Here is a 22,693-nt window from a genome sequence, read left to right on the forward strand (position 1 = left end):
CTGTGATAGGCAGGCTCTTCATAATAGAAGACATCGAAACACCCAATAAACATATGAAAAAAGGCTCACACCGTTACTCACCAGAAAAATGCAAATTAAAACCCAAAAGAGTTGTCATTACATACCAGGATGAGTAAAATTAAAATATGAACAATACTAAGTGTTAGTAAGTATATGGAGCAACTGTGAATTTCTTACTTAGCGGGATGAGTGTAAATTGGTCCAGTCACATAGAAAAATGTTTTAAGGTACTTACTAAATCTCAACATACACATACCCCATAACCTAGCGACCTCACTCCTGTACATATGCCCAACAGAAATGAGTGTATCTACTATAATGGACAAGAACATTCATAGTATCCTTATTCACAAAAGCCCTAAACTGGAAAGAAACCAAATGGTCTGGTAAGAAGCCTAACAGAACTTTCTGTAGTGATAGAAATGTTCTATACCTTCATATAGATGCAGATTATACAGGTTATATGGATCTGTTAAAAGTGATAGAACTGTACACTTAAAATTTGTACATTCAATGTATGTAAATTATGTCTTAATCATAATAACAATAATAAAACAATAAAGTCTAAAGCAGTTACAAGAGTCTCTTATCATACCTCAGTTTTAGTTGCTTCTGAGGATGACTCCTATATCTTTTAAGATATGCCACAGCCCCTTATGCATCCAAAGATATTATATTAATGACACAGATTATCTCAATAATTCTCTCCACATTGTTAAAATGATTATTATTAAAAAGTCATCCTCAGTTTTAGCTTCTACACAATCTAGCTCTGGAATAACCATTGTAAGTTCTGAGTGCTACCTAGACTATATTTTAAGGCAGACCACTCAAACACACCCTCCATTTTGGGTAAGAATCCAGACAACCATTTGAATTTCTTGTATATACATATAAACAAGTCTTTCTCATAAAAAAGATAATCTTTCTCACTTTGGTGATAAAAAATATCAAGTAGGAAAGAAAATATTTTGTTGCAAACCTGACCTGAAATAAGAGGCAATAAAACCAATGTTCTCGGAGTCCTCTATTGTATTGTCTTTTAAAAACTATATTCTATTCTATAATTATATATAACATATAAATATAGTAAAAAAAATATTTGGAAATATAATAAAATAAAAGGACAAAATCATCACCCAAACTTCCAATCCCCAAAACAACCACTTCACATTTGAGATTATCTTTGCTGATAGATAGATGCTCTCTTCTTAAAGCTATTTAGATTTTAAAAATTAGAAAGAAATAAATATTGGAAAATATGTCAAAATCACTCACAATTCCACCACTCAAATAAGGTAAACATCATACCTGACATCATAGAAAAACTGCTTATTTCCTTAATCGTCCAGGTCTTGGAATAGAAGAATGGAATACGGAGCATCTTCCCAGCTGGCTCCATCTGCAATATAAATAATTACAATTTTTCTTTGATTTTGACATTAGGTTATTTTCCAATTTTCGTTTCTTTATTCTGAGTTTTCATCTTCTGCTGTTTCCATATTTTTTGCTTCATATATTTACAATCATATTTTAATGAGAACTGAAGAGGCCATCATGCATATTGCTAGCCACTTGCCCTTTGAAATCAGAAATCTAATAGTTGTAGGATGAGGAAGCCCCATGAATTAGATGGCGAGTAATATCCAGCATCAAACATAACAAGAGTTTCTGTAAAGACTGAGTTACTAAGGAAACTAGAGATGAATTTTGGAAAAAGACTTCTAAAGGCAAAGAAAAACATGGAGAAGGGTTTCCCTGGTGGCGCAGTGGTTGAGAGTCCGCCTGCCGCTGCAGGGGACACGGGTTCGTGCCCTGGTCCAGGAAGATCCCACATGCCGCGGAGCGGCTGGGCCCGTGAGCCATGGCCGCTAAGCCTGCACGTCCAGAGCCTGTGCTCCGCAACAGGAGAGGCCACAACAGAGAGAGGCCCGCGTACCGCAAAAAAAAAAAAAAAAAAAAAAAAAAAGTACATGAGGAAATGGAAAAGATTCTGTCTTCTGAACGCGAAACAATGACTAAATATTTACTGTGTATTTTGATCCAGTTGCTCTTCCACAGCCTTAGGACGCCCCACAGAGGGAAGTGGTACTCCGGAAGGATGTGCTCTGTCTCTAGTCCCAGCACCCACAGCAACAAAGCACACATTGTGTGTGCCTCTATTTGGCGTGTGACATACTTTCCTCGTTCTAAATTTAGTGGTCACGTTTTTGCTAAAATGAATGTGAAGTTTGTGAGGGGATATGAGGCACGCTGACGTTCTTTAAAAGCAGTCATTATGCCCCCATTTCATTGCTGCATTCTTTACAAAGGTAAAGACATGGTGGCATCCTAAGCGTTCGTCAGTGGATGAATAGATAAAGAACACATAATATATATATGAGTATTATCCAGCATTATCAAAAAGAAGGAAATCTTGCTATTTGCAACAAATGAGTGGACCTTAAGGGCACCGTAAGTGAAATAAGTCAGAGAAAAACACTGTACGATATTACACGCACATAGAATCTAAACAAAAACAAAGTGAGCTTACAGATATAAAGAACAGATTCTGTGGTTGCCCGAAGCAGGCGGCAGCAGTAAGGGGTGGGCAAAGTGGGTGAAGGAGGTCAAAAGGTAAAAACTCCAATTTATAAAGTAAATAAGACATGAGGATGTAACGTACAGCATGGTGACTATAGTTAATAATACTGTATTATGTATTTAAAAGTTGCTGAGAATAAGAACCTACTATATAGCACAGGGAACTCTATTCAATACTCTGTAATGACCTATATGGGAATAGCATCTGAAAAAAGAGTGCATATATATTAACTGACTCACTTTGCTGTACAGCAGAAACACAACATTGTAAATCGACTACACTCCAATAAAAAAGAATTAATTACAAAAAACATTGCTGAGAGAGTAGATCTTAAAAGTGCTCATCCCAAGAAAAAAACATTGTAACTATGTATGGTGATGGCTGTTAACTATACCTTTTGTGGTGATCATTTTGCAATATATACAAATATCAAATCATTATGTTTTATACCCGAAACTAATATAGTGTTATATGTCAATTACATCTCAATTTCAGAAAACAAAATTAGGGCTTCCCTGGTGGCGCAGTGGTTGAGAGTCCACCTGCCGATGCAGGGGACACGGGTTCGTGCCCCAGTCTGGGAAGATCCCACATGCCGCGGAGCGGCTGGGCCCGTGAGCCATGGCTGCTGAGCCTGTGCGTCCGGAGCCTGTGCTCCGCAATGGGTGAGGCCACAGCAGTGAGAGGCCCGTGTACTGAAAAAAAAAAATTTAAAAATCATTGTAGAGTGCCGTGAATCAGCAAAGAAATCAAGAAACACATGCATCTTAGCCTAGGCCTCCACTGGCTTGAAGACAGTACTCATGTATATTAGAGACTTGGTAACTCTCTGCCTGAAGAAAAGAAGTCTGGAAGACCAAGACTGGAAATGTAGAAGAGGGAATGTTTCCCAATGTGCACTTTTAGAGTCAGAGCTAGAACTGATGAGTGGAAGGTACTGGGAGACAGGTTTAGTTTAATATGTGGAATCATTTTCTAAAAAATATTATTGTTTTCATGCCAATAGTTCTTCTAGGTATGTTTATACATTATTAACTCTGTGTCTTTGTATGTCTCAATGAATGTAATCTTTATAGAAATCTATTTTCCACATCACAGATCTGAAGTACAGGGATGTGATGAAATGTACTTAGCTTCCCAGTAAGGATAGTAGAAATGGTATTTGAACACACAATCTGGCTCTATAGGCTATAGGCTTAACCACAAGGATGTGATACTTCTCTGATGCTTTGAACTGTAATGGGATTCCCTGTTAGCAAGTGATTTTCTTTTTTTTAATTGTTGAACTTGTATAAATAAAAAAATAACTATCCCCTATCTGGTACATAGCAGAGGATATTTCTGCCTTAGTTAGAAGTTGTACTACATCATCGATGTCTCTTTTAACTCTTAGATTCTATCATCAAACAATCTGGATTTTATGGGCTGTCTTCATCTATTGAACTATGGATATTATTGTACTGCTACTCACTTGAGTTTGCCTATAATATAAACGATGATGCAGCAAATCAAGTTTAAACCTGCTGCTGGGATCCAAATTTATAAAGAATATAGACTGATTCCATAATATGGAAAATGATATGGCAGCTCCAGTCTTTACAATGGCTCTAGTCTATCCAAGTTGTCATGTATAATCAGAGAAACAACATTAGGGAAACCTAAAATCGTATTTATAACTAAATTACTTTGTATAATGGAGTCTGGTACCATCAAACACAATTTGACCAACAATGGAGCAATTTAAAAAGTGTAAGTGGAATAGATTTGCCAATTAGATATAGCACTTAATAAATGTGGATAACTGATCCTGAGGAACCAATAAGTATCTGGAGAACTCAATAATCACTTTAAAAAGTAATCAAGCCATGTAATTCCATCTGAGTTATCATATCATGAAGAAAATTGTCTGAATCAAGAGAAAGAACATAGAGATTTCAATTTGTCTTTGATATTACTTAATTAAGTTGGTTACCATGTTGCTATAAATATCGTACCATTTTCTATAGCCTGTTGATTATCATCATTTTGAAATGTAATCCAGGATTAGGTAAGAGATATATGAATAATTTATAGCTTTTTCTTTGAATATAATACAATTTAAGAAAATAACTGCAAATAAGATGGGGAAGTTAAACTTCTTTGCTGTTCTATATTAGGAGTATGGGAGGAGATGATGTGAGTTTGCATGGTCTTTTGTTAGTAACCTTCATCATTACTCAAGAAATCCATCCATAATCCCCACCACAATGACGTTCCTTCTGTAAGGAACGCTACACCAGTGTAAACTAATTAAAACTAAAACTGTCTATGAAAGTAGGAATTTATGGCGAATACTTAACAAAGTGTCAAGCAGTGCTAGTAATATGTCTTGGGGCTGATTCTAGAGTGAAGGGGGGCCACACTTTCAATCCAAATGATTCACAAAGTTCACATAGAATTCAACTTACGAAAACTCATTGATTTTTTGTATTCCTTCACATTTATCTTCTCTAAACTCAGAATTACCTCACAATTCCCCCCCCCCCAGCCCCCGCAGCCAGGGCAAATATTTGTATGCTACTACCACCTTTGAGAGAACTGAATACAAAAATAGGGGTCCTGAAAGAATCCATAGGGACTCATCAGAAAATCATTAAGAGATCCTGTGTGCCAAGGTTTATCTTGAAATCATATCTACTCAAGATTTCTTAAGTCCTTAAATATCAACCTGAAAACAGAAAAATCAGTTTACAGCCAATAATATAATAGTTATTGTCTTTTTTTTTGATCTTTGAACAAGTAGCATTTTGCAATATGCAAAAGATACAAAGTGGTTTTATAAAAGCTGAAGATAGGCAAAGTTAGGTGCATAAACATTGGGAACAATAAATTAGCATACACATATATGACCATATCTTCCCAAATCTGCAGCTATTAGTTTTTAGGATTCTTTTATTTTTCTGAAGTGCATGCTGTGGAACACTAGTCCTTGGAGATGCTACAGTATAAAAGAAATTTTGTGTTAAAATAGGTTCGGAAAGGACAGCAACACATACACCTCTCCTTTACATAAGTATGCATATTAACGTTCAGAGGAAACCTGTCCAGAAAGTGTTTATTACAGCATCTGCAAAATTTATTTGACCACAAACCACGCTCCTTTTTTCTTTCACATCTATTGTCATTCTGTAGAACAAGATTAAGAAGGTTTTTAGTTAAAATAATCATTTTCATCAGTTGTTACTACTTTAATTATATTTGGATAAGTAAGCAGTTCTATTCCAAGGTGGCGTGTTATATTGGAGAATCGGAAAATTTCAAATTTAGCTTCTAGAAATGATGTTAGGCTAGGTTATTTGAAGAATTCCTCCTTCAGAAACTAACTAAAAACCCTGCATAAAATATTTTTATATGCATAGAAGAGACATAAGGGAACACCAAACTTGCCTCTGACCTATATGTACATATCTCCTAAATTGAGTTTGATAGCTTTGGGGACAAATGGGAGAAAGCTTAAAGCCCAGGTCTGGCAGTACTTGGGGAGCCTTAGAGGAAACTCACCTTCCTTAGGGAGTGGTGGCAGAGTTTTCCCTAAATTCAACCCTGTTGACTCTTGAACAATGTGAGGATTAGGGACTTAGATCCTTGGAGCAGTCGAAAATCCACCTACGACTTGACAATCCTCCCACTGTACTCGTGGCGCTGCATCCAGGGGTTCAACCAACAATGGATCATGTAGTACCACAGTACATATTTATTGGAGAAACTCCATGTATAAGTGGACCCAAGCAGTTCAAACCCATATTGTCCAAGGGTCAACTGTACAAGAGAAGGGGACCTCATGGGTCAATTCCAGGACCTCAGTTTCTGTCCCTGACAGCTTAGAGGGTGAAGGAGACTGACAGCCAACTTAGGTCTCTGAAATCTGGTGGACTGAAGCTATCCCTGATGAGCTGCTCTAAAAAGAGAGCACAGTTAGTACAGCATTTTGTGCAGGATCCCAGTTTATCCGGGTCTTGATGCCTGTGTATTTACCAAGATCCATACCTGAGACTCCTGGGAAAGAAAGAACATGACTGCCTGGAAGAATGGGGTGACCAACATAAAGATAATGGACCAGCTTGTTCCCAGGAGCGGAGAAAGGGATACCAGTGTTAAGTCAGAGGAAAGACATTTATGTACTTGCATCAAGGGAAGACAAGTGAGACATCCCAAGATGGGGGTGAGATGTGTCTATGAAAGCAGACAAAAACATCCCTTGAGAGAAAGGTCACCTTTAAATTTCTCTGAAGCCCAGAGAGTGCTAATACCAAACAGCTCATGACAGCATCAATGACTCTTGTTCATTTTGATATCAACCCTGGAAGAACTAGAGTCTGCCTAGTGCATGAGGGAGGAAAAATCGAGGTACTAGGCTAGGATCTGTGGAAGCAGACACTCCCTCTCCCACCACTAATACAGGCAGCCTGCCCAAAGCAGACCCGAGCTGATGGAGGGATGAAGCATTAACCTTATATGGACCTGGATGTTTAGACTATTTGAAATCTTGAATTGAGACCGTTTTGTGGCTTGAAATGACTTGAGAACTGTTCATTTCCTAGGAGGAAGCAGAGAATCATAATTACTACTCTTATTTTCATCCAAGGGGCTGGGGCAGAATTACCTACTGTGATAGTTAATTTTATGTGTCAACTTGGCTAGGCTCTGGTGCCCAGTTGTTTGGCCAAACACCAGTCTGGATGTTGCTGTGAAGGTATTTTTTGATGGGACTAACATTGAAATCAGTGGACTCTGAGTAAAGCAGACTCTCCTTCATCATGTGTGTGGGCCTCATCCAATCAGTTAAAGGCCTTAAGAGCAAAGACAGGTTATCTGAAGAAGGAATTTGGCTCCAATGTTCCAACACAGAAATACTGCCTGTATTTTGAGCCTGTCTGGCCTGTCTGAAGGATTTCAGACTCAGGAGTCTTACCTGAATTCCAGCCTGCTGGCTTGTTCTCGATCTTGGACTTGCCAGCCGGCACAATCATGTGAGTCAGTGCCTTAAAATAAATCCACCTCCCCACCTTCCCCTCCTCCTCCAACTCTTCCTTCTCTCTATATATATATTTTCCCCTTTTTTTCATTCACATTCAGAGGGGTTTAAATGGACAGTGGGAGGAAAAAGAATTAGGCTGCTTTACGATCATACTCTTCATCTTTTAAAATATCTCCATTTTAATATCTTTTTACCCTAAAAAGTGCTTTTGACTATGTGAGTACATTTGGAATCTAGGGGCCATTAGTTTTTGTCTGAAATTTCATGTTTGTTACTCCCCCTGGTTCCTTGTTCTCTCTCTGAAATGAGTCCTGGTCACCAACTCTGCATGTGTTCTTAGCACTCACACATTCACTGACTCATTCGGAGGTCACCTGACACCTGATTCTTTGGAGCTGCCTGGCTCTGAGTTCAGTCTATGTTGGCTCAGGGGAAATAATCTCAGTCGCCTACTATTTAGATTCTTGGTTTTAGTTCACTGGGTGTGTGTGTCTGTGTGTGTGTGTTTGCTTCCAAGATCAAGTTTAATTTTGACCTGCCTCCCAGGGGCGATATGAAGCAGAACTAACCTTGGTAAAATACACATTCCAACAGGGATCATTCTGTAGGTTTACACACGCAAACTTTTTTACAGCCTGGTTGCCAAAAGAATAATGAAGCATGCAGAGCTCAGATACATTCAAAGCCAATTGCATATTAAACTAGGTTAAGTATTCTGTGATTTGAAGTTATTACAGCCAAAGGTCTTGGCTCCCCATAATTTTAGGGAAGAGAGAGAAGTTAGAGGGTAATTTTACAAACACTTGAGCTTCTGTTGGAGATGGAACATAATTTCCATTCTGGTTTCTGCCTCTGACTCTTGGTCTCTGGCAGGGAATGGTCTACTGTTCTTCCCGCACAGTGCCTAGCGCAGTGCGACGTTCAAGGTAGTGTAAGTAACAGCTTTCTGATTGGCAGTTCATTATCACGATGGATATTCTCAGATGGGAAGAATTACATACTCCTAGAGCCAAAGGAAACCTTAAAAGAGACCACTGAGTTTAGTCTCTGACTTGCGAATTACAAGGCTCTTCAGACGGCAGCTCTTATTTCATAAAATATCTGCACAAGTGGAGTCTCATTCCTGTTCCTTGGTGGCCTATTCCAGCATGTCGTTCTTTTATTATTCAACAGACAATGTATTTATACCTACAGTTCTGGGCTCTGTGAAATAACATGATGATCAAAACAGAATCTCTGATCTCACGAAGTTACAGAGTAGTGAAACACTAGAGAATCAAGTGAAAAGAAGGTCATCCCATCTTCTCCGACTCCTTCATTTCATAGGTCAGGAAACTTGACTCAGAAAAGTTCAATATTTGCTCAAGATGTAAAAAGGGGAATTTCTAGTTTCAATTGTTCTTTGTAGTATAAGAAAATGCATTAATTTTCCTACATGGGCATTGTTCCTGTGACCTTACATAATTCATTATTTCTAATAGTTTTTTCGTGTGTAGGTTCATTAGAATTTATATGATAACGTCATATGCAAATAAAGATAGTTTTACCTATTCCTTCCCAATCTAAATACCTTTTATTTTCTCCCCCTTGCCATACTGCCCTGGCTAGAGCCTTCAGTACAATGTTAAATGGAAGTGGCAAGGATAGACATCTTGTCTTACTCCTGACCTTAAGGGCAAAGTCCTCAAAAATTTTCCGTTCTAGTAAGTATTTTTTCATTCTTTTTGTATTATATTTCCATAATATGTTTATTGCATCTTACATGTTCTCTGCTAAGTATCTCACTTCATTAACTCTGAGATGAAATTTTATTTCACATTTTAAGATTTCAAAAATTAAAATGTTTCTCCTAATTGTTGGCATCTGACAATTAGTTGGCAATTTTTTATCAATTGCACAATAAATAATGGTATGACACAAAATGATTGTGTCTTAGATTAGATGAAATATGATCTTTCATTCTCTGATGTTTTTCCTGAAATAAATGACAAATAGGAATTATAGTGGATTAAAAAACGAGAAGAAGGTTGCTAGGCTTCTTTTTAGACCTCCAAATAAAAATTTAAAACATTTAACAAAAAAAAGTCAAAAGTCTTCAGTCTTTCACCCTAGTCTTCCATGTTAGCTGTAGGTTTTTGGGGTAGATACCCTTTATCAGATTGAGGTAATTCTTTTTTTTTTTTTTTAATTTTATTTATTTATTTTTGGCTGTGTTGGGTCTTCATTTCTGTGCGTGGGCTTTCTCTAGCTGCGGCAAGCAGAGGCCACTCTTCATCGTGGTGCGTGGGCGTCTCACTATCGTGGCCTCTCTTGTTGCGGAGCACAGGCTCCAGACGTGCAGGTTCAGTAGTTGTGGCTCACGGGCCTAGTTGCTCCGCAGCATGTGGGATCTTCCCAGACCAGGGCTTGAACCCGTGTCCCCTGCATTAGCAGGCAGACTCTCAACCACTGCACCACCAGGGAAGCCCGAGGTAATTCTCTTATATTCCTAGTTTCCTCAGGTTTCTATAATGTTTGCATGTTAGATTTTATCAAATTCATTTTCTGCATCTATAATTCTCCTTTTTTTGTTGTTGTTAACATGGCCACATAACACTTATTTTTTTTGAATGTTAAACTAACTTTGCGCTCCTGAGATAAACCCACTTGGTCCTGATGTGATGATTTTTATACAACTAGAATTGTTTGAAAGTTTAATATCTAGCATCTCTGGGGGTATGACTGATTGACCCAGTTCTATCTCAGGTATTCTGATAGCATTTTCTGCCGATGTCCTCGGTTCTTCTGATAACTGGGCACCCCTTGGCTCTTGCTGACTGCAGGCCCTTCTGAGTCTCTATAATGTTGATCATATTGCCTACGGTACAGGCAGCCTGTTTCTTTTTTTCTTCTTTGTTATTCTTTATTTTAGATATTTAAAACATTACACATAGAAAACCTATATTCTCACAACTCAGAATCATCAACTATTAATTTTGTCATATTTATTTCAAGCACTTAAAAATTTTTTATTGGATTATAGTTGATTTACAATGTTGTGTTAGTTTCAGGTGTACAGCAAAGTGATTCAGTCATACACAAGGATACAGTCATTCTTTTTCACATTCTTTACCCATATAGGTTATTACAGAATACTGAGTAGAGCTCCCTGCGTAGGCAGCCTGTTTCCTGACTTCAGTGTGAATATCTGCCAGCCTCTCAACTCAGATTTCACACCAAAGGAAACCAATTATCCAGAACTGGAAGACTTTCTTCTTACTTATACATTTAACAGTGCAAGTTCTCTTTTTATATACTCCTTCATCAATTCTATACAATCCCATAACCAGAGTAGACATCTCCTGCTTGATACTTATCTTTCCAGACTTTTGTCAATTTTTAAACATATCTATCTAGCCATTTATCCATCTATCCATCCATCTTTCTATTTATAGTTGCACATATTTGAAGTTATTCTTTGAAATCAGAAATGAGATGGAAAATACACTGTTTAGCAAATTGTTTATTTGTATAATTATTTTTAGTGTAAAATATGCTTTGATTACCTTTCCAAGTGAACTCATAACTTGTTGTTTGTTTTTAGTCTCTCCAATATATCCACTGCCTAGCAGTAATTGCCTGGGTACCTCAAGATTTATTTAGCCCATGTTCTTACTTGTATCAATAGTTTGTTCCTTTTGATTGTCAAGCATTATTTCATTCTACGAATGTACAACAAATGGCTTATCCATTCAGCAGATGATAGACATTTGGGTTCTTTGCATGTTTTGGCTAATATGAATCAAGTTGAAATGAACATTCACATATGTCTCTTTTTGGTGGACATATATTTATGTTTCACTTAGGTAACTGTCTTGGCAAATAATTACTCAGCTGTAGAGTAAGTGTATATTAACTTTATAATAAATTGTTAAGCATTTCACCAAAGCAAGTATACTATTGTATCCAAGTAATCCATGAGAGTTCTTGTCACTCTACATTTTCATCAGTACTTGGTATTGTCAATCTCTTAAATTTTAGCCGTTTTAGTGGGTGTGGAGTATGTTACTGTGACTTTAATTTATTGATACCTCCCCCTGAGGACTCACTATTTTATGGCCATAGACTGTGAATGTATACTGTTTAGAATTTTATCTGAGAGAATTATTGGACACCTTTGGTTTCTTTTTTCTTTTTTTTCAAAAAAGATTTTCATTTGCTTCTGCCAGTTAGCTTGGGGCCCTAATGACTTCAACCGCTTTTAATTTTCCACTTGACGCCTCTCAGATGAAACAGGTAGTGTGAATTTAAGCCATAAAATGATGTGAGCAAATAAAACATCTCAGGGAAGATGTTTTTCTTTTTCCATTAGTACCAATGTCAACTCAGGCACGTTTTCTTGCCGTCTCTTTCTGTGAGGTAAGTTGATTTCTTGATCCCAAGAGATCCATTTAGATTTTCAGCTTTATACAGAGGCCTATTGCATTCCCCACCTTTCACAAGTCTTAGGCACCAAATGCCTTCTTCGGTATCTTGTGTGACCATCAAAACAGAAGCTCAGGGTAACTACTATTCAACAGCTTCCCTTGGAGCAAAAGCTACGTTCAATACTACCAAATTCTATTTTCAGTCTTTTTTGAAGTCTTTCTTCTGATCATTTTTTAAAAACCAGGTTATTCATTTAAAAGCAAACTTTTAGAAAAAATGTTTTAAACAAGATAATCAATCTGATCTACCATATTGCCATAAATGGAAATCTTTTCCCATTTATTAAAGTATATATTGATATCCCTCACTATAATTTGAGTATTTCTTCAATATAGAATTTCTGTACATTAAATGCTGATCTTTTGTCAATGCATTTCAACTACTTTTTTGCTTTAATAATGTATACTTTTCTTTATTATATATATTATATATGTGTATATATATATATATATTTTATATGTAGGAAACCTATTGGCATTTTTGGAAATTAGTGATTATCTTGATGTTATATGTAATGAACTGTATAATCTGTATATAAACTGTATAATCTTAAAATATTCTTATTTTCTCACAAGCATTTACACTTCTCATTTCTTTGTGTCATCTAATCACTTTGGATAGAATTTCTAGATTATTGTGATGACTTTAGTGGGAATGACTCCACTACCGTATCCTAAGGCATGATGCTACTATTACCATTTACTTCTACTTTGAAAGTTTAAAATTATGGTAGGATGTTAACATTTGATAAACACAGTTTTGGCTTCAATTGAGGTACTCAGTATTTTATTGTATCCTTTGAACTAGTAATAGTGCTTTCTTGTATTTGCTTGTATTGAAACGTTCTACTATTAAAACAATTTGGACAAGGACTCTTTTTATACATGTCCTACTTTTATAGTCTCTAAAATTTTCATAAGCATTTATAAAATTATAAATTTCACAAGCATTTATATCATTGTCCTTTCTACTATTATTACTTTAATGTTAGATTATTTTTATCATAATAATTAAAAATATTTCTTCTATCTCTACCAAATTTTACTATCACATAATTCAGTTGTGGAATTAGTATCACCTGAAGGTCTAAAAATTTTAAATGTAAACTTTTCTGAACCCAACATTATGGCAAGAGGCACAGGGAGTGGGCACGTTTCTTCCATGGCTGCTGCTGTGCTAATGTTTTCAAATTTATCTCACTTGTCAAAAATACAAGCTTTGTTGTACCTACATGAGACGATGTAATCATTTCATGATGTATGTAAGTCAAGTCATTATGTTGTACACCTTAAACTTACACATGTGCTGTATGTCAGTTACAGCTCAATAAAACTGGAAATAAATAAATAAAATAAAATTTTAAATACAGGCTTTGCATTTGGGTGTAAAATGAATCTGTTAGAATGACTAATTTCTTTTTCTCAAATAGACCTCTACTAGGAAATCCAAGACAAAATATTTTAAACCTTTCTCTTAAGGAAGTAAATTTATACCACACCTATCGTGGAGAGTTACAAATAAAATGAACTGACAGATATCAAGGTAATCATTACAGTATTAGTATGAACATTACAACAGGGGTGATGTATTAGTTCCCAAGGGCTGCCGTAACAAACCACTACAAAATTAGTGGCTTGAAAAGAAAAAAAAACAATAATTCTCTCACAGTCCTGGAGCTCAGAAGTCCACAGTTAAGGTATTGACAAGGTTGTGCTCCCTCTGAAAGCTGTTAGGAGAAAAACCTTCCCTGTTCCTACAGTTTCTTGTAAGGACACTTGTCATTGAATTTAGGGCAGATAAGCCAGGATGATCTCGCCTCAGAATCTTCAATTTCACTGCACCTGTAAAGACCCTTTTTCCAACTAAGGTCACATAGACAGGTTCTGGGTGTCACAATGAGAACACATCTTTCAGGGGGACTCCATTCAACCCTACACTACAGGTGGCAACATTAAATTTCCTACAATCATCATTTTCAAAACAAATACAATTTATTCTAACAAGAAGGAAAAGAATTACAGTAATGACAGCCCCTCAGTTAAGGATCACATACTAAAGTCATGGCAATAAATTACTTTGAGTTAAAGAGCAGAATATCAAGGCCTTGCTCTTATAATAAACTAAGCTACACAGGAACTCAATCTTTTATTGCCAAGATACGGACTATGTAGAAATATAACTTAAGTAGAATGTTCCCTTTTCTTTTTCAAACACACACTCATTTTTCTCTGTGATTACTGTTGATTTTATGTGTTTATTATATTTATAATAAAAAGTAAAGACTATCCTAGACCTCATATTCTATGAAGCAACTAGGTTAGCTATTTCTTTTCCTTCCTAAGGTTTTTTACTGAATAAAACTGTGACTTCTGTCCTATGGTTTCAATTAATATTTTAATCAAGCTTGAGCAAAATTTTAAGGTTTTACATTTTCTATTTCCACATAAGATCGTTTTTGGTAATTTAAATTCTACTAGACAGCTCCTCTATTTGATCCACACATTCAAGCTTACTTGTTAAAAAAAAAAAAAAAAAAAAAAAAAGAACAAAATAGTAATCTGTGATTCCTTTATTTTCCTCTGTATTTGTGGATATTTTCCCATTATTTCTATGGTGAGGTATTTGTGTTGTTTTTTTCTTTCTTTTTTGCTTTGAATTGGTTAGCCAATAATTCATCTAATTCATTACTCTTCACAAACAACCAGTTTGTTAATTGATGTTATTATTATTGCCTTTTTCTTAACTATTTATTCCTGATTTTGCTTTAATTAGTCTTATTCTCTGAGTTTATTTGGTTTTTCGTTCTAATTAAATTAAATTTAAATAGCTCTGTGTGGCTAGTGGCTACTAGTGTTGCCAGTGCAGCTTAGATGAAAGCAACATTGCTGAGCCATTGACGGCTTGAATCTGGGGGCCTCCAGGGAGTAAGAGCATAATAAACAAATCCATGGTGTTGGAAGGAATGATGATGGTTATTCTGTTGTGGATCCGTAGTGACTAGAAGGTGGCAGGAAGTTTCTGGTGTTTTGTAATTTTTGTTTCCTGATAGGTATACTGTTACATGAATGTTTACTTTGTGAAAACTCAATCAGCTGTGCCTAATAAATTGTTCACTTTTCAATAAAAATTATATTTAAATAGAAAGAATATACCACGACTAAGTGGAAATATTTTTCGGCATGCAAGAGTAGTTCAGTGTTAGTAATACACTGTCTGATTTTGATACCTGGCATTTGACAAGCTGCAACACCCATCTTTGACAAAAACATACAGTAAATAGTAAATGATGGATCCTTTCTTAATATGTACCTCATTTTGAAAGTCAACTAATAGGGAAATAGTAAAGACAGTCCCACTAAATAACAAGTCAAATTTCCCCGTTATCTGCACTACTATGTAATAATGCAGTGAAGATATTAGCTAATGTAATTAGACAAAATAAAATATTTGGAAATTTGAATTGCAATAGAAGAGTAAAAATTCTCTATTATGACTGAATATCTGGAAAAGTCCTAAGAGTCAAAGGAAAACCACTGCAAATAATAAGTGAATTTAGTAAGATGGCAATATATTAAACTAACATTGAAAAATTGGAAACTTCATATATGTAAATAAAAGTTCGAAGACACAAAGGAAGAGAAAATTCCATTAAAATGGAAAAAGATAAAATAAATAATTTAAGCATAAATATACAAAAGTAGACTCGAACAAATTGTAAGACCGACTAAAATCCAAAGTCTTACCATATGCTGTGTTGTGAGAATAGGAAAACAGGCACTCATACATTTCAACAGCTATGGAGTAGAATTTGACAACATTTAGTAAAATTTCACATGCATGTACCCTTTCACCCAGCAATCGTACCTCTAGAAAACCATCCCCAAAGAACTGGTAAATGTATTAAATGACCTATGTGTATAGGTCACCATCTTTTCATAATCCCCCAAAGAGTCTTATTTTCTAACAAAACTAGAATTCTTTCTTGGAGTCAGATCCTTTCTGCGAGTTCATACTAAGCATATTACCTCAATTTGGTATCAGAGGTCCTTAAACAATTTCACCAACTGAAACGAGCCCATATAACACTACAGTCCGTAAGGTGTAGACTGCTGTTCAGGTCCAGATATAGATCCGTAATAGTACCTGCAGGAGCTTTTTAACTTGTTTTTTTATGAAACAACAAAAAGGATCTATTAGAAATGACTGATAATTCATAATGGAAATAAAATTAAATTACCTTAATATGAAAAAATTGTAGATGTTCAAGGTTCTTATACTAATTTTAATTTTCCTATCCTTAAGGAAATGGTAGCAACTTTTAGCTTACAGAGCTCTCTGCTCCTGTGTGCTCTATAATCCTCATCTTTTTTTTTTTTTTCTTCATTTTAACATCTGCTGATTTACTTCTTTGCGTACCATGCTGTCCTTATGCTAGGCTGCTGTTACTTGGACACTAATTCTTTGTGTCAGAGCCCTGTGACTATTTCAAATAGTCTCTCTGTGTGACTGCTCAGTTTACTGAGAATATCCAGAGTATTTCTACAAAGGTTTGCCATCTCCAAAGCTCTGCAAAATGCCTGCTGCTAATAATGTGCGAAGCTGTTAAATTATCTTCCAGCTGATGCACCAGCACGCGATTGACTGAGAATTCTCTAGTAAGGTACTCAACGAAAGCGAGTCAAGAAATCCAGAGAATGAGTTTCACATCTTTTAAAACCTATCACCCACTCTTAGAGGATATTAACACTGGAGAGTGATATGGAAGGGAAAGATTTGAGAAGAGGTTTCTTGGGTGTAGGGTGGTCAGAATTAGCAAGTGAAAATACAGGTTACTCAGTTACCTTTGAATTTCAGATAAAAAACAAATAACTTTTTCATAGAACTATGTCTGAAATACTTCATGGGACATACCTGTACTAAAACAGTATTTGTTGTTTATCTGAAATTCAAATGTAACTGGGCATCCTGTATTTTATCTGGCAATTCCACTTGGGAGAGAGCACGCCCTGTGCTTTAAGTTCTGCCACCTACCCACCCAAAGGGAAGGGAGGTACCACCTACCGTATTTCAAGTTTAAAAAGCAGAGCTTCTGCAGGGCCAAATGGAAAACTTGTTAGAAGAAGGGCAGACAGAGTGGACTGGTTGACAAGTGCCCAGGAAATCTAGGGGTCCTGAGAAACCAGAAAGCTGCTTTGGCAGCAAAGCAGTAGTTGTTTCGAGATCTGTCTCCACCCCCAGAACTTAACAAGCTAAAGGACAAGAGAGTACTTCTGTGAACTTGATGTGGGCCAAATGGGGGAGAAACTAAGACCAGAGTGGTTTTGATTTTTATCCAAGGGATTCACTTGGGAGGTCAATGGGAATCCAACAGAGCAAGTCTTAGAGGGGCTGGGCCAAGGAGGACCAAGACCAAAGGGAAAGAAAGCACTGCCAAGTGACTGAAAGCCCCAGTCAGAGAGGGGTCACTCAGGTGCGCCCCAACAAACCGAGAGAAGCACCCACAAGACAAAGAGGCTAAAACAAATATCTATATACTTGGTTCTCTGTTTCTTTTTTAAATTGCTGGTGTTATTTTTTTATTGTGGTAAAATATATGTAACAAAATTTATCATTTTCACCATTTTTAAATGTACAGGTCAGCAATATAAAAACATTCATATTGCTGTGCGACCATCACCACCACCATCCATCTCCAGAGCTCCTTCCATCTTGCAAAACTGAAACTCTACACCCATTAAATCATAACTCCCCATTTCTCTTTTCCTCCAATTCCTGGAAACCACTGTTCCTTTCTTTTCAACGTGTAATACTTCACAAATCTGCACGCCATGCTTGTGTGGGGCCCATGCTAACCTGCTCCGTGCTGCTCCAATTTCAGTATATGTGCTGCCCAAGCGACAACTGTTGTTTTTAACTTCTTCTTTTTATCTTTTGACCCCCTTCCCCCATATCTCTCACCTCACCTGGGGGCAACCACCAATCTGTTCTCTGTATATGGGAGCTTGGTATTTAGTTTTGTTTTGTTTTTTAATTTAAGAGAGGTCATATCATATTGGTTTTTCTCTGTCTGATTTGTTTCACTTAGCGTAATAATGCCCTTGAGGTCCATCCATGTGGTCTCAAATGGCAACATTTTACTCTTTTTATGGCTGAATAATATTCCTGTATATGTGTTGTGTGTGTGTGTGTGTGTGTGTGTGTGTGTGTGTGTATACCACCTCTTCTTTATCCATTCATCCACTGATGGACACTTACATTGCTTCCATGTGTTGGCGATTATAAATAATGCTGCAGTGAACATAGGGATGCCTATATTTTTTTGAACTAGTGTCTTCATTTTCTTTGGATAAATACATAGTAATGGAATTGATGGATCATGTCATAGTTCTATTTTTAATTTGGGGGGGGACTGCCATACTGTTTTCCATCGTGGCTGTATCAATTTAGATTCCCACCAACAGTGCAGGAGGGTTACCTTTTCTCCACATCCTTGCCAATACTTGCTATTTACTGTCTTTTTGATGCCATTCATTGTGATTTTGATTTGCATTTCCCTGATGATTAGTGGTGTTAAGCATCTTTTCATGTACCTGTTGGCCATCTGTATGTCTTCTTGGTGTGTGTGGGGGAGGTGTCTATTCAGGTCCTGTGCCCATTTTTTAATGGGGTTGCTGCATTTTTTGATATTGAGCTGTATGAGTTCTTTGATACTTTGGATATTAACCACTTCTCAGATATATCATTTGCAAATGAATGAATTGTGACTGTGTCTAATACTTCTACTATTAAAGAGTGATCAGAAAAGGCATGAGGCTTTCCAGAGTCTTCCAGTTGCACAGGTTAAATCTTACCCAACTGCATAAACTGTCAATGGAACATTACAGTCAATAAAAGTATTCTGATTACACACTATGAGTTGTGTTTGCTCAAAATACCAGTTATTACTGTTACTGTTCTTAATCTATAATTAGCTTTTGTTAATGTTTTCCTGACTATGCAGCTTTGTTCTTTCATCAGAGTGCCCACTGTTTTGCATTATGTGGTACTCCAAGATGATGTCGTGGGGAGAACTTATCCGACTCTGTTTTTGATGGGGAGGTTAGAAAACTTCCTGATTTGGCTTTGAGCCTAAAATTGTTCTACTTTCTTCCCACTTACTTCTGACAAAGACTTATTCCTTGATCTAGCCAGGCTCCTCTGAGCCCACTCCTCCACTAGGCCTCAAACTTGGCCTTGAACAAACATGTAAATAAACACAAACACTTGAACAAATACTAATTTAATTTCTAACAGCTCGTGACTGTATCCCTAGGATGATCCCTAGCCCTCCTTGAAATGCTTACCTGAGAAAACTCAACTACTAAACTAATTTACTTTTTGTTCCAGACAATACCTGAAGATAGGGTTCCTGTCTCCCAGTCTCTGTGGTGGGTGGGAGCCCAACTTCAATAAGCACCAGGTAGCAAACCCAGATGGGCTTCTCATGGACCAACCCCTCCCAGCATTTTGTAATTTTTCACTTCTAAACTTCACTGACTGCATGCCCACCCCCTTATTCCCTCATCTCCCCTTTAAAATGCTCGGTCACAGGACTTCCCTGGTGGTCCAGTAGTAAAGAATCTGCCTTACAATAAAGGGGACGTGTGTTCGATCCCTGGTTGGGGAACTAAGATGCCACAGGGCAACTATGCCCACACACCACAACTACTGAGCTTGTACGCCACAACTAGAGAGAAGCCCGCATGCCTCAACGAAGATCCTGCAGGCGGCAACTAAGACTACAATGGAGCCAAAAATAATAAATTAAATAAATAAATAAATAAATAATAAATCTTAAAAAAAATGCTCAGTCACCTCTGTACAAATCAAAGTTGAATTTTGTTCCTGCTGGATCCTTTCTCCTATTGCAAAACTATGTTACTGATTAAAATCTGTCCTTACCACTATAACTAGTGTCCAGCTTTGCTTATCTTTGACACTATCCAACACCAAAAAATATTTTTTCTATTTCCAACAGAACAGAATAGAATTTTACAGTTTGACGCAGCCTGTTCCAAACAAGTGTGATTGAAAAACTCTTCTGGAGAAATGTCACAAATTTTATAGAGAAAAAAAAAAAATCTCTTGTAAAAAAGTTTGTTTAACTATTAAGTAAGCTCTAAACCTTGTTTGTAAATTGAGAAATTTCTCAGGGGATTTTAGTGTTCTAATGGACTTCGTGAATCAAATTTCCAAAGGGAGGATTTAAAATGCAGCATTTTCTTAACATATGTGACCATGGAATGCTTTGTTTTTAGAGCACCAATCCCAGGACATTCCAGAACTAATGTTCTAAGAAAAATATTTTTTTGAAAATCCTGGCTCAAGCATTTCGAACCCACCATCTACTACATCTAATTACACTTACATCTTATTTCTGTGACCTATGAAAACATCAGATGATGGCCAGTTTTTCTCAAAGTGTAGACTTTTTACCATCTTATCAGAACCATCTCAGTATATTTGTTAAAAATGCAAATTACTGGGCCATGCCCCAGACTTGCTGAATTGGTATACCTTGCAAGTCTAATGGGAGGGGGGACCTGGAATCAGAATTTTGATACTGTCCAAAGTTGGATTCTTACCTACACTAAAGCCCGAGAACTCAGATGAGGAATCTTACCTGTGGCTGCCCTTTCAGGATCCATTGCTGAAATCATTCCCCAAAGTTGGCAGGTTTTTTTGGAGTCTACATTTTCCTTTCCAAGCAATAAGCTGAAGGAAGAAGCAGAAAGCTACTTAGGCTCTTTCTATAGAGAAAGAAAAAAATGAATTAAAAAAGTTCAGTGATTAACTTTTCCCACTCAGCAGGTGCTAACTTTCCATTGTGCTCTTAAAGAGGTAGCATTCCTTCCTCCCAAGTTATATTTCCAGGGGTGTTTGCTGGCTGTGTGTTACTTGAAAATTAAAGTGATTCTCTCCAGCCACTTCTCAAAAATTTGTAACAATTACAAACTGACTCTGTAAGCTGTACTAGTAAAAAGTTATTTCTATAAGAATATTTGTTAAAAAAACTCATTTGATCATGCTTTTGAAATCTAGATTTAAATTTATTTTATTCAATTTCTCCAGATTTAGAGAAAAAGCAATTGAACCATTTTAATTTTTAAAATCTAGAGTAAACATTCTGATTCCTTCAATCTTTTCAAGTAAGATGGAAGTGTTTCTCTTTTAATACCTCTTCCTCTTCTTCCTCTTCTCCTTCTTCTCTACCTCCTCTTTCTCCTTCCCCTTCCTTTCATTTCTTCTCCTTCTTTTTTGAAGCCTCTCAAGTTTAATTTTCTGTTCAAAACAGAAAATGAGATATGTATTGTTAACTATGCATACTGTAATGAGGGCTGCTTAAACCTTTGAAATCTTTTATTTCTATACTTTGCAAAATGTTCTCCTCATTAGGGATGTAGGCTATTCAAGAAAATGACTCTTGAGGCTCTAGAACAGAGGCACTTAGGGGCTGAGGCTGAATGAACAATCAATTTGAGGAGAATGGTTTTATGTGTAGCTCTGGGACTTTTAATAACTGTTAAAAGAAGAAGGATTTCCCTGGTGGCGCAGTGGTTAAGAATCCACCTGCCGATGCAGGGGACACGGGTTCGAGCCCTGGTCCGGGAAGATCCCACATGCCACAGAGCAACTAAGCCCGTGTGCCACGACTACTGAAGCCTGTGTGCCTACAGCCCGTGCTCCAGAACAAGAGAAGCCAACGCAATGAGAAGCCTGTGCACTACAATGAAGAGTAGCCCCCGCTCGCCGCAACTAGAGGAAGCCCGCACGCAGCAACAAAGACCCAATGCAGCCACCCCAAAATTAACTAAAAAAAAAAAAAAAAAAGAAGAAAAAAAATTAAGATGAGTGGAGAAGGGCCATCTTCTTTAAGAAAAGGAAAAGAAAAAGAAAAGCTAAGCATGGAATATAATTCAGCGGTTCTCAAACTCCAGTGTGCATCAAAATTCCCTGAAAAGCTTGATAACACAGATTGCTGGGGCCGCCCCCAAGGTTTTCAGCAGGTCTGGGGTGGGGCCTGAGGACTGACAGTTCTAATACGTTTCCAGGTAATGCTATGGGTCCGGAGACCATATACTCTACTTCCAAACACACACATGCTTTCTATCTCTTCTAATCTACCTGGAAGGAAAGAACATCTTTAAGTGAAAGAAGATAAAACCCAAGGGGAAGCATGGAATCAGCATCTTGCAAAAGTTGGCAGTCACACACATAATTTCTAGGAGGTATTATTTATGGTAGCTCATTAAGTGCCAAGTAGCTGGTCCCAATGTAGGACACAGTCTACCAGGATGCATTTTTTTAAATTATAAGTAGGATGCTATAACAAAGTAATAGTTATGGATTGGTGAGGAACGTAACAGAGGTTATTTAAAAGTTGCTCTAAAATATGATTTTAAATGAATTGGTAACATGTTCTTAATCTTAAATAATTGTCTATATTAATAAGGAATGGGAAATACATGTTAGAAGATCTGTGGAACGTTGAATAAAAATACTTACCTGAATTTTATTTCATGTCTTGCAGGATAGTCTCAGGATTAATTTTTTAGAGGATATAT

The 22,693-nt window shown here is 36.8% G+C and overlaps 1 protein-coding gene across 1 annotated transcript in view; it reads right to left on the minus strand.

The window, feature by feature from the left end:
* Window positions 1-1,176: 1,176 nt before the first annotated feature.
* The window catches only part of LOC307188400 (uncharacterized protein), a gene marked incomplete at its 5' end in the record, with an annotated part of 192,067 nt that continues 170,550 nt past the window's right edge, over window positions 1,177-22,693 (minus strand). Inside the window, 3 exons of the mRNA XM_079925459.1 lie at window positions 1,177-1,423; window positions 20,752-20,878; window positions 21,307-21,410. The remainder of the gene's footprint in view (window positions 1,424-20,751; window positions 20,879-21,306; window positions 21,411-22,693) is intronic.

The sequence above is a fragment of the Stenella coeruleoalba genome, assembly GCF_951394435.1.
Source record: "Stenella coeruleoalba genome assembly, chromosome: 6".
Classification (NCBI taxonomy): domain Eukaryota; kingdom Metazoa; phylum Chordata; class Mammalia; order Artiodactyla; family Delphinidae; genus Stenella; species Stenella coeruleoalba.